The sequence below is a fragment of the Vulpes vulpes genome, unplaced genomic scaffold (genome assembly GCF_048418805.1).
Source record: "Vulpes vulpes isolate BD-2025 unplaced genomic scaffold, VulVul3 Bu000000706, whole genome shotgun sequence".
NCBI classification, from domain to species: Eukaryota; Metazoa; Chordata; class Mammalia; order Carnivora; family Canidae; genus Vulpes; species Vulpes vulpes.
In genome coordinates, this window is record NW_027325693.1 from 3374 (window position 1) to 17016 (window position 13643).

The following is a 13643-nucleotide window of genomic DNA, read 5'->3' on the forward strand; positions in this document are numbered from 1 at the left end:
TCTAGCAACGACGATGTGATTTAGCTGAATGTGAAGTTCGTAAAAGATACACATGATTGGCTCCTCCAAGTCAATAAGAGCTGGCTCTAGCATCCCCCCTGTCTCTCATCTTCCAATAAGCTATCTTTGGCTTTCTCTCATAGTCATAGAAGGAGTTCCAGAAAATAGGCAGAAGTATTCAATAACACTTGAGGCCTAAATGCATAACTGATCCACTGTGATTTCCCTTATATTTTATTGCGCAGAGCGCATCACAAGGATGTGAAAAATCATGAATGTGGAAAATGATTCCAAATCATAAATGTGGAAAGTGATTCCAAACCATGATATGAGTTTCCATAAAGTCCTATTACAATGCATACACATTTGCTAAATCTAATAAATGTTACTTAAGGCTACTAATAGGAGAGAGAATTAAGAAAGAAATATTAAATGGTAATAGTTCTAGTTTTTATTTTTTGTGATATTTCAATTACAACAATATATATTCCATCTAAGCTGTGAAAGATGAAGAAATTTACAAAATTTCATTTTACCCATTAATCATCTGCCAACCATTAAACTTAGTCTTGTAAAAGTTGTTACATTTTTATTTTTAAAGACTGTTTTTAGATAGATTTGCTTTGGTAACAAATAGCCCCCAAACTTCAGTGGCATAAAACATTACTTTTAGTAATTTTAAGCACATTTACTTTTAATCAGGAGCTATATGTTTGTATGCTTTATATGCCTTTCCATTACGGACTGTGATTAAAGGAACAATCTCTGCTTGGGACATCTCTGTTGGCAAAAAGACAAAGCAAGATAGCTGGTAGAAACTTAGAGTTACCTTTTCTACTCAAGTGTGTTAAGTCATATCTGCTCCCGATTAAATTGACAGCTTGTTATTGAAAATAGTAACAGTGACAATAATAATACAATAAAAAATGAACTTATTTCCTTAAACTAAAATATTATGGTGAATTTATATCAGATAGTCATAATAAGTAAGTATTTTAGGGAAGAGTAAGAGTGATAAGCTTATAGCAGACAATGGCTCATAGAAATCCTGAAATATTTCTGGAAAACATAAGGGAGGGAATCAGTATTGGGGTAGGCCATTTTTTCCTCCTTAGAAATAGCTCTCAGATCTTTTCTTCTTTATCCTTGTCTCCAGTCTCTCGAAAGTCCTTCTTTTTGTACAGTAACCCTTGACGTATCTTAAAAGGACAACAGAAAGCAAGGACCCCGAGTTTACATCCACATAAACCTAAAACTCTTCATACATTTTTCAAACACCATGACACTATATAATCTCACATTACCTAAACTTCATCACTAGGAAATAAGGATTCCATTAATTTGCTATTCTAATTTGTGAAAGAAACTTATTCATTCCAACAGGTCTACAACTGAAGTTCCAAATTCAGCTGCAACCTTATGCATCTAAAGACTAAGGGGAGTTTTATTAGTTTCTTAGGGCCACTGTAACAAACTACTAAAAATTGGGTAGCTTAAAACAACAAAAATTTATTTTCTCCTAATTCAGAAGATTGGAAGTTCAAATTAAAGTGTTGACAAGATTGGTGGTGACCGGAGGTTCTCTCCTTGTTCCTGGTGGTTGCTGGCCATTCTTGAAATTACTTGACTTGTAGATATATCACTCCACTCTCTGCCTTTGTCTTTACATGGTGCTCTCCTTTTGGATTTGTTTATGAATCTCTTTCTTCTTATGAGAACACCAGTCATATTGGATTTAAGCTCCACCTTAATCCACTATGTTTTCATCTTAACTTGATTGTATCTACAAAGACACCACTTTCAAATAAAGTCACCTGCATGGGTTCTGAGTGGATATATATTTTGGGAGATTACTATTCAAGCCAGTATAGGAGGCTCAACCAAATCTATTCAGGATAAACTCAAAGACCCACATCAAGACCCATTTTAATCAAACTGCCAAAAGCCAAAACCAGAGAATCTTGTAGGTAACAAAAGAAAAATGACTTATCATATATAAGGGATCTTCACTAAAATTATAAGCAGATTTCTCACCAGAAATTTTGGAGGCCATAAGAAAGTGAGCTGATATATTCCAAGTTCTAAAAGAAGAAAAAGTATAAACCAAGAATAATATATCCAGCAAAATTGTACTTCAAAAATATCATAAATTAAGATTTTTGTCTTATAAAAATCTGAGGGAATTTGTTACCACTACACATGCTCTGCAAGAAATACTAGAGTCTTGAATGTCAAAAGGAAAATATAATAGATGGTAACTGAAAGATGTATGAAGAAACAAGGATTTCAGGAAATATAAATATATAAGCAATTACAAAAGCTATTATTACTGTAACAATAGTTGGTAACTTTACTTTCTGTTTTTTGTAGGAATAAGAAATGAAAACTTTTTAAAATACTATTATTAGTCTAAAAGTATCATTGGAAGTTTGGTTTGTAATTCCACATTTTGTTTTCTACATAATTTAAAAAAACTGGTGAATTAAAAAAATATCAACTTACGGTTTTGGATATACAGCATATAAAGATGTAATTTTGTGACATCAGCACCTGAAAGGAATAGGGATAGAGCTATAAAGGAGCAGAGCTTTCATATAGTATTGACAAATTCAAATTAGCATATTATTATAGTTTCAGGTATAATTTTAAATATAATCCTCATAGTATTCACAAAGAAAATAGCTTTAGAATACACACAAGAGGGGGTTAGACAGGACTTTAAATGTTTCACTAAAAGAATCAACTAAACATGAAAGAATATGGTAATGCAAGAAATTAGGGACAAAAAAGCTATAAGACATATTTGATGTAAATCAAATAGCAAAATGACAGAAGTCTTTATCAGTAATTACATTAAATATAAATTGATTAAATTCTCCAATCCAAACATAGAGAATGGCTGAATGGGTTAAAACATGGTTAAACTATCTGCTGTCTATAAGAGACTCACTTTAGATCCAAGACACGAACGTGTGGAAAGTGAAAAGATGGAAAAAACCCTTGCAAATAGTAACCAAAAGAGGAGAGGGTGGCTATAGTAACACTAGAAAAAATAAACTTTAAATGAAAAAAAGGTAATAAAAGTTAAGGGACATTATATATTAATGTTCATACGGCATGATACAAAATTATAAACATTTATATACCTAATAACAATCAAAATATATAAAGCAAGGTTGTCTTCCCTTGGTAATCTAATCTTTCTTCTTGGAAGAAGCCTTAAAGAAATAGTTTTGCAATAATAGTTTGATGCTTTAATACTTCACTCTCAATAATGATTAGAAAAATCAGAAGAGATTTCTCTGGAGAGGGAAGAAGGAAATAGAGGACTTGAACCACACAACTAAACCAGTTACATCTAACAAACATATATATAGAGTTCTCTACCCAACAACAATCATTCTTTTCAACTGTACATGGGATATTTTCCAGGAAATTGGAACCCTTGTGCACTGTTGATCAGAATGCAAATTTGCACAGCCATTGTAGATAAACAGGGAGGTGTGTATGTGTGTGTGTTTTAAGATTTTATTTATTTATTCATGACAGACACACAGAGAGAGAGAGTGAGAGAGAGAGAGGCAGAGACACAGGCAGAGGGAGACGCAGGCTCCTTGCAGGGAGCCCGATGCAGGACTTGATCCCAGGACTCCGAGATCTTGCCCTGGACCGAAGGCAGGTACTAAACCACTGAGACACCCAGGGATCCCCTCAAGATGGTCAATTTTAATATATCATGTATATTTTACCACAATTTTAAACTGGAAAAAATGATTATTTACCGTTAAAGCAAAAATAATAACAATGTGGTGTGGAGTTTATAACATATGGGGAAATAAATGTGTGACAACAATAACAAATGGCCATGAGGATAGAAATGGAAGTATACTATTATAAGGTTCTCACACTTTACATGAAATGGTTTAATATTACTTGAAGTGTTGAAACGTTAAACATATATACCATCAACCTGCAATCACTAAAATAAGTATTTATAGTTAATTGGTGAACAAAAGTGATATGTGAATTCATAAAAATATCCAATTAGTATAAATTAAAGAGAAGAAAAAGGCAACAAAGAACACATGGAAAAATGGAAACAAAAATAGTAAGATTTAAACCTTGAATGGTTAAACATAACACTACTGTGTTATCTGAGACATATACCTGAGAGGAAAAAAAAAGCAATACCTATACAAAGATTTATATGCAAATTGTTTGTAGTTTTATTCATAATATTCATAATATTATTATTCATAATATCTTAAAACTGAGGGGCACTTGGGTAGCTCAGCGGTTGAGCATCTGTCTTTGGGTGAGGTCATGATCCTGGGTTCTTGGGATCAAGTCCCACATCAGGGTCCCCCCAGGGAATCTGCTTCTCCCTCTGCTCATGTCTCTGCCTCTCTCTCTCTGTGTGTGTCTCTCATGAATAAATAAAATCTTAAAAAAAATAAGACACACACAAAAAAGCATATACTATAGGATCTAACTAAAGAAAATTTTAGAAAATTCAAACCAATAAAAGATGTCAGAAATAAAATCAGTTATTGCCTAGGAAAGATTGGAGGTAGCTTGGTTGGGAACTGTGATTACCAAGGGAAGACACAAATTTTTGTAGGTTATGGAGATGGGTTCAATATCCTGATTGTATTAATTGTTTCACAGGTTTATATATTGTCACAACTTACCAAATTCTAACTATAAATTAGACTTTATTGTAGTTAATTACATCTCAAAAAATAAAACTAGCATAAAGGCTGAAACAGAGACATTAGCAATCCCATTTTAAACAACAAATATAAAGATTAAAAAATTACCTTTTATTATAAGACATAGTTTACATATGTTTTCTCTAACTAGAATTCCTATATGCAACATTCCAGAGAAGCTGTGTTAAAAGACACTGTGTTAAGAAGTAATGTCTAAAAATTTGTCAGTCTATACCATCTGTACCCATTGTATAAACATCTTTCTGTTAGATAACTTGAAGATTTATTATGGAAGCAGCAAATATAGTGCATGTTCACCAAAAATGTATCACATACTGTAGGAGAAGACACAGGCCATTGTATATCAACTAATTGGTCATGGAAAAACTATATATATTAAAAACAAAAAACTTCAACACATTAAGTCAATCATACTTTTGGAACAAGACACATTATTGGTTTCATTTTAAAATTTAGGAGATCCGTGGGTGTAAAATTCATACAATAGTGTTTCTTGTGATTCCTTTTAAAAATGCAAATATCTCCTAGGCCTGCAAATTTCCTGAAATTCAACACCTTCTGCTCTGTTGAAATACACAGATATGTTCATCTTTAATTAATAGCTCACTACAGACTGAAATTTAGTACCCTTCAATTATTATGGTTTGATTTAGAGAAACAATACTTAATTTTTTTTTTTATAGTCAAACTTATGGGCACCTGGGTGGCTCAGTCAGTTAAGCGACCTACTTTTGATCTCAGTTTAGGTTTTGATCTCAGGGTTGTGAGTTCCAGCCCTGTGTTGGGCTCCATGCTGGGTGTGGAGCCTACTTAAAAAGAAATAAAATAAAACAAAAATCAATCAATCAATAAACAGTCAAATGTATTATATTAGTGGTATATGTTATTAAAACTACCTCTCAGAATGCATGGGTTGGAAAGATAATGAAAATGTTTCCCAGTTTGGGAATTACCTCCTTGTCATACGTCAAAAAGTTATTAGAATTAATTATTAATATTAATATTAATCAATTAATATTTACTTCCATCACTTTGTTCATATCTGCATAAGTCCCTATATTGCAGATACCTTATGTAGTCTTAATCTATATCTATACCTGTATGTAACCAAGTGTGCTGGAAATCTGAGACAAAAGAATAGCTTAAAATGGATGAGCATATTTTAGTCTATATGAAATTTACTATCAATTGAGACGATAGGTCTTAATTGATTTTAGTTATGTGTGTATGGGGGAGAGTGTAGGTAAAGGAAACATTAATTGTATCTTTGCCTCAAATTCTGACTCAATAGAAACTTGAATTTTTCATTTTAAATGTTATTTGTTTAACTATGTTAAGTTTATTTTTACCTGAGAAACTTAGGAATCACAGAGACACAAAGATAGTAGTGATCCCATTCTAAATAGTGTGGATATAAAATCTTTTCCTTATGGTGCTAGTTTGTACAGCTCATTTCCATGCCCTGTTACTCACTAATGCTATTATAGTTAAATTGGAATCTTTCTAGTGACAATCACACTACATGAAATGTTTCCTTGTAATTATATTAGAAGAAGATATGTTGTGAAAACTGTTAGCTTGACTAGTTAAAACTTGTAAAATGTATGTTATTCTTGCACTTAGCTACATATTTTTGGAAGAAAAAAAAGTATATACAGTGTTCCTTGGCACCTGTGCGTATGTGTGCTCTCTCTAAAACAAACAAACAAACAAATAAATAAATAAATTATTTTTAAAAAAGAATCTCTGATTTGTAGCCAATTCCAGCAAAAATGTGGGTAACCTGGGGACCCACTACTTGTGATTGGTGTTTGAGGTGGGACAGTCTGAAGCTTTAATCATTGGGGTCTGCATACTGATCCTGGGTAGTTAGTAACGGAATTAAAATAAATTGTAGGACATGTAATTGGTATCTGCAGAAAATTGGAGAATTTCTTGGTGTAGAAAATCTACATATTTGGTGTCTAAAGTGTTGCCAAGAGAGAAACAATTTTCTTTTAAAGTCAAAATATACTCCCATAAACCTGGAATTCCCCAGAAAATACATTGTCTCCATAAGGATGAAATAGGAATTATGCCTCCCCTGCCACACTATGGAAATGAAAAATGTCTGGATTCTTTATCATTGAGTGAGGGCAGAAAATAATTCTAAAATAAGCAGAACGCACTGTATTTATAACCAAGTGCCATTTTACATATATGCAAGTTTGTTTTGGACATAGATATTATTCTTTTTTCATGATGCCATAATGAGGTCATACATTATGGTTGCATATTTGTTTAAAAAGGTTGTAAGCTTCCAGAAGGTGGGGATAGTAGCGTTGAATTTCTCTCATTATCTTCCTGCTGCTGGGTCCAGAGCAAATGTGCAATAAATGACTTGGGTGAAGAACATGGATTATTTGTGCCAGAAGGAGCAGTAGTGTTTGGGGGAAAGGTCATGGCCGAATGCCCTTATGGATTTTGCTTATCTTGGGCAAGGGATGTTAGAATAATTGTAAAATATGGAGAAATTCCTTTTCACTCTGGAAATTTGGGTTATTTTGTGTGCAGAGACCGATATCCTGATGGCTGAGTTATAACTAGAAGAAAAACACTGAATGTGGTTGGGGACAGCCATTTCTCTTTCTTTTATGGGAAGAAATTATGGTTATTACCTGAGATTTCATAGCCATGAATAGAGTACTGATAGAAAGATTCTGAAGTATCTCAGATTTTTCTAGGTATTGTTCTAATCCAAAGAATCAAGGGTTCATAGGTAGTATGAATTAGGAAGCATACAGTTATAATGTTAAGGATTAAACAAACACAAAGACAATGACTCTGAATCCAGACTGCCTAGATTCATATACCAACTCAGCATTTTTTAAAGACTTTATTTATTTATTTATTTAATTATTTGACAGAGAGAGAGAGAGAGAGAGAGAGCACAAGCAGGAGGAGTGGTAGGCAGAGGCAGAAGGAGAGAGAGAGGGAGAAGCAGACTCCCTGCTGGACAAGGAGACTAATGCAGGGTTCCATCCCAACCCTGAGATCATGACCTGGGCTGAAGGCAGACGCTTAACCAACTGAGCCACTCAGGCACCCCTAGCCACTCAGTTGCCCCCCAACTCAGCTTTAACTAGCTGTATAACTTGGAGATACTATTTCTTTGTCTGTACAATGGGGACACCCACAAATTTCACCTCATACAATCATTGACAATATAAGTGAGTTAATTTAGATAAAGTGTGTTTAGGTCATATCTTGACACAATATTACCATATTAATATTATCTCTCTGCTTTCTTACCTGGACACCAGTAAGCTGAGGGGAAGGGAATATACTATTCAACTCTACCTGTTCCACAGCTCTAAAGGCTGCAACATAATAATAACAATAAAAATGATAATAAAATTTATTAACATCTTGTATATCAGTCGCTGTAATTTTATATTTATTTCTTTCCCTTATTACAATGAGGATAGTAACATCAATATGTCCATCTTACAAAGAAACTTATCATTAAAGAAACTTATTACCTTGCTTAAAAACAAACAAATAATAAGCAATGATGTTAAATTCCGGCTTAGTCTAACTTCTGAGTACTCTTTTAAAACCAGTTATGCCATCTTAAAAGGAGAAGAATTTGATAAAACATGCATTGGATAGATGAAAGAACAAATGAATTTCAAAAAAAAACCACATCATCTCTTTTCACAATAAATTTACTTTATGGATATGTTTAGTAATGATAATGACTTCACATTCATTTCAGCACTGGTAAATGTGTTTTTTTTCAGTATCTTTTAAAGGTACTACAGCAAAGTGGTCTCCATAAGGCAAAATAAAATGTGGTGCCCTGGTATCTGTTTCTTTAATTGAGCTTTTAAAATATATATCATTTGAATGAAATTATAATGATTTCATTAACCTATTTTGCCCTTTCTCAAATATACTGACTATAAATGTGATAGGAAATTACAACTGCCCATTGCTGGAAGAAAGCAATCAAGCTAGATTGACCAATATGATTATTACATGCCTGTCTGACAACTTTTTCCCCCTAGATACTGAAGCTGAAGTTGGCAGACCATATAAATATCTATTTGTCTATTTATGAAAAAATTAAATCAGGAAAACTCAGGATCAAAATTTTAATTAATCAGTTTTACAGAAGGAAATCTCAAATTTTTAGTTCTTAGGGATTTCCATTTTAATAGTAATTATAAAACATTCTGGCTTAGTTTGTTATACAGAGGTGATGGATATACATTCAGTGATTTTCAACGGGAAGCTTAAAATGCATTCCCAAATACCAAAATGTTTTACTGTGAAATAATTTTAAAATTTAGGAGAAAAAGAGACTATTAAGCTCTTAAAGGTGTTTAGGTTCATTTGCTAGATACCATATAAGCCAGATGCTATATGAGATATAAGGACTTGCGGATTTAGTAATTTTCTCATCTTTCAAATGTGAAGAAGTGTTGTTAGATATGCCGACATATAGATACCCAGAGGAAAAAAAGAAACAAAAAGCGATGTGGTACTGGAGAGGAGGAAAATAAAATAGCAATCAAATAAAGAACAAAGATGCACTGCATTGTATAGGGGAATGCAACAAAATATTTTCTCTTTCTCCTTCCACCCCTTCTCACCTCACTCTCTCTCTCTCTCTCTCTCTCTCTCTCTCTCTTTCTCTATCTCTGTTTCTGTCTCTGTCATCTCTCTCTCTCTCTCTCTCTCTCTCTCTCACACACACACACACACACACACATTCACACTTACACTCTGGATTGTGACCTGTAGTTTAAAAAAAAAAAAAAAAGAAATCTAAAGTGTTTGGCTGCTGGCACAGAAGCCCCATTTATAGGTGTAGTCTTTTAGGAATAGAGATTACAGAGAATCATACATCAGAAAATGAAAAATTTTCTTTCCAAAAAATCATTGATCATTTTATTATATATATATAACTATTTAATTCACCCTACAGGCCATTTTTTCAAATAATTGCTACTTTTGCCCTTGCTTTCCAACATTATTCACTCATTTTACCCATTTGAGAAAAATCCTCCCCTTAATGAAATATATCTCAAAACAGCTAGCATAAAAGACAAAAGAGTAGTTAGAATATTGAGATTGGCTTATTTTTGTGGGTTGAAAGGATTTTCAACCCACAAAAAAGGGCTTGTTTTCAAATAGGTAGTCTCTACATACATACCTGTGAACAGGATCTAAATACCTCCTATTTAAATAATTTATTATTTGGTTAATGACTGAAAAAGAAATTACTTGTCTTCGTCCAGTAAAAAGTTATGCTCTGAATTAGTATGATGTCTTCTTGTTCAAACCACACATAAATACACAGAGACCTTGATTTTTGCTGAAGATGTGTCCTGAGATTTGATGTATAAACCCATAGTTTGCCCCCCTTTTGGTCTTTCCTGGCACTTGGAGTCCCCATCATATTTTAATATGCTTTATATTCCAATTAGCAGTCCGCTTAAAAATCAGGTTGAAAATTTCTTGTTTATGGGAAGGGACTTTTGTTTTCTCTGTAACACCATTAAGAATTAGAACTGCTGTTTGAAATAGCAGGAATAGACAAAAAAATCCATTGATATAATATTGGACGACGTCTTTCCATAGAATGCTTATTACAAATGATAAACAGGCCTTACCAGGAAGTCCAGGTCATTTAACTTTCTCAAATTATAATTATAATTACCTGTATTTTGAGTGACAGGACCAGGTATCTAGAACCTCAGAGAAGATGCTGTTTTCTCTCTCTCTCTTTTTTTTTCCCCATACCAACAAATTTAAGGGCAGTTTTGAAATAAGACATGTTAATTCTGGAAACGACAATATCACTCTCCAATTTTCTTACAATGCTGGTGCTTTCCTTCCCAGTGTCCAGTAAATTTCCTCAGATCCCTACACTGGGAATAATTAGAATACATATCTCTGTAATCCACATTCCAAGAAGCAAACTCAGAGCAAATCACAATTTTTCTTTTTGCAGAGTAACTTAGTTTATGTTTGTGAGGGGGAAAAAACAATAAGCATAAACTTACCTGTATCAACACATGATTGATTAATAACCTCAAACCCCCTTTCTGTTTATTTGTATTGGAAAATTGGGTACACGCTAACCATAATAATTTTTTTCTTGGTGAAATTCCAAACACTACTTTGAGTTATAAATAATTTTATGCAAGCAGATGTAGAACTTTTTTTCTTTCTTTCTTTAGTTAACTCTGAGTCTGGGGAGTTCTGCTCAGGAGTGAATTAGCAATTTTGCTTCCATCAGAACCACTTCTCTGCAGAGGTTTATTCTCCAAATAAACCTTTTTTTCCACTTAAAGTCTCCCTAGCAGCCACAAACCCTGTGGCTTCCAAATTTTGCACCTTCTAAGATTTTTCCACCAGCCTTCCTTTCCACTCTCATCTTCATCCCACACCTTTCTTTCATGAAATACCTTCCACTTAATTCACCAGACAATTGTAGAAAATTTTGCTGACCCGGAGTCACTGAAAGCCCAGAAACCAATATGTGGAACACAGGAACCTATATATATGCCTAGGACTTCAGAGTAAGGAGCTTAGGTGGTTCATCAATGAGGAATAGTTATATAAGAATACATATTAAATATACAGAGACAAAGATAAAAATAGAGGGCAGCCTGGGTGGCTCAGCGGTTTAGTGCCTCCTTCAGCCCAGGGTGTGATCCTGGAGACCCGGGAGGGAGTCGATGTCAGGCTCCCTGCCTGGAGCCTGCTTCTCCCTCTGCCTGTGTCTCTGCCTCTCTCTCTCTGTGTGTGTGTCTCATAAATACATAAATAAAATATTTAAAAGAGAGAGAGAGAGAATAGAGATATACTATAGAGATTTATGTACTATATATAAAGAAAAAGATATATGTGCCAGTAGGAATTTGTTTGAAAAGTGTAAATGGAAGAAAAAAAAAAGAAAAGAAAAGTGTAAATGGGCAAACTCTCCCTTAGTTTTTAAATTTTGTTTTGTTGTTGTTTAAAACAGTTTTAATTGTGCCCATTGTTCACAAGAGCGTGAAGAAATTGACACTCATGTTTAACAGCTGGTTTGAAAAAAAGTTCAAATTTTTCTGTAGTGTGATTTAGGAATATAAATACCAATGTATATTAGAAATCAGAAAACTGTGCAAAATATCATATGTAACAATTAGACTTCTAGGGACTCCTCACAAGAAGAATTTACAGATATGTTCACGTTCACCTCAAGTATGCTTAATACAACATTTTTATAGTAGTGAAATGTTGACAGTGATGTAAATACCCAACACAGAGAAATTATTAAATTAATAGTACACATGTACACATATACACACATGTACTGGAAAAATATATAGCTATTAAAATGGCATTATAGAAGACTACTAAATGATTAAGAAACTGTTCATGATCTATAAGATGACAAAGGGTCCTTAAATTATATATATATATAACAAGATATACACATGTGTGCATATGCATATATGTATATATACAAAATTAAACCTGGAATGAAGCCCACAAAAATGTTAATAATTTATCCCTGAGGTATGATAGTTTTGTTTTGTTTTGTTTTTGGTGAGAATATTTAAATTCTAATGTCTTAGCAATTTTCAATTATGTAACAGTGTTGTTGTCTATAGTTACCATGTTTCACATTAGATCCTCAGACTTCTTTTATCTTGTAGCTGAAAGTTTGTACCCTTTAACTAAGTTCTCCCTCTTTTCCCTCTTACCAGAGATGGATCCATCTCTGGCAACTGCTTTTCTACTATCTGTTTCTATGAGTTTTGTGTTTCTGTGTTTTGGATTTTTTGTTTGTTTTTCTTTTTAGATTTCACACATACATAATATCATGCAGTATTTGTTTTTTTCTGTCTGGCTTATTTCAGTTAGCATAAGCCCTCAAGATCCATATTGTCTTCAATGCCAGAATTTCCTTCTTTCCCATGGCAGAATAATATTTCATCATGTGTTTATATATATATCACATCTTTTTTTAATCCATTTGTCCATTAAGTGACACATATTATTTCCATATCTTGCCTGTTGTAAATAATGCTATTTTCATTTCCTTTGGATATGTACCCCAAAGTAGGATTGCAGGATCATATGATAGTTCTATTTTTAACTTATTATGGAAAGTCCATACTGGTTTCCTTAGTGGCTATAGATAATTATATAGATAAATATATAAATTCTTTGTTGAGTGAATGAATGAATACAAAACTAATGGAATAATTTAATGAAAAGTAAATGTTCAGGGTTAATTATAGTTATATTGCCTGATCTGTGCATACCACCCTCTCCCCTTTATTCACTCCTGAATACAAAATTCTTCTATCACTCCATGTCTCTCATAGTGTTTAACACAATGCCAGAATGGTGTAAGGTGGAAAATCGAAGCCTATTTATAAGGTGGGATTCCCTCTATGTTAAGAAGTTCTGTGTATATGATACCTATGTGTTTTACACCAACAAACATGTTAAAAAGTAACATCTATTATCATAAATTGAATTCACTGCAGTTTTTACCACTTTTCCCTTAATACTCTTCTAATTATTATTTTTTATTTTTATGTTATAATTTCTCTGGTCAGCCCTTCTAGTGAATGATTTTGTCTTCTAGCACAGTATTTTTCTACCTAGTGGTGGTAAAGAAAGTTTTATTTCCTGATTTATCTTCAAATGCAGACCAATAATTACATAAAATACAATAAGAATTTTTAGAAAGAAATGTTAAAAAAAGACATGCCAAATAAAAACCCAAGCTTTTATATTTCATTCTAAATATAGGAATCCACTTCCATAAATAAGGAGTCCATAGGCAAAAGTGATGATAAGGGAGATTAATAACTATTTTTTCATGGAAATCTTGATAGATCTCTTTGAAACTCAGTG

The 13643-nt window shown here is 33.0% G+C and overlaps 1 long non-coding RNA gene across 4 annotated transcripts in view; it reads right to left on the reverse strand.

Moving 5' to 3' along the window:
- Window positions 1–428: 428 nt before the first annotated feature.
- Window positions 429–13643, reverse strand: part of LOC140596651 (uncharacterized) — a 32317-nt gene continuing 19102 nt past the window's right edge. For 2 of the 4 annotated variants that reach the window (XR_011998550.1, XR_011998548.1), the window contains 3 exons: window positions 2503–2550; window positions 2035–2081; window positions 429–1199 (listed from right to left, as the gene is read on the reverse strand). This is a non-coding gene — a long non-coding RNA (uncharacterized lncRNA). Of the gene's footprint in view, window positions 2082–2502; window positions 2551–13643 lie in introns of all 4 variants that reach the window. The other 2 variants (XR_011998549.1, XR_011998547.1) reach the window with 1 other exon arrangement.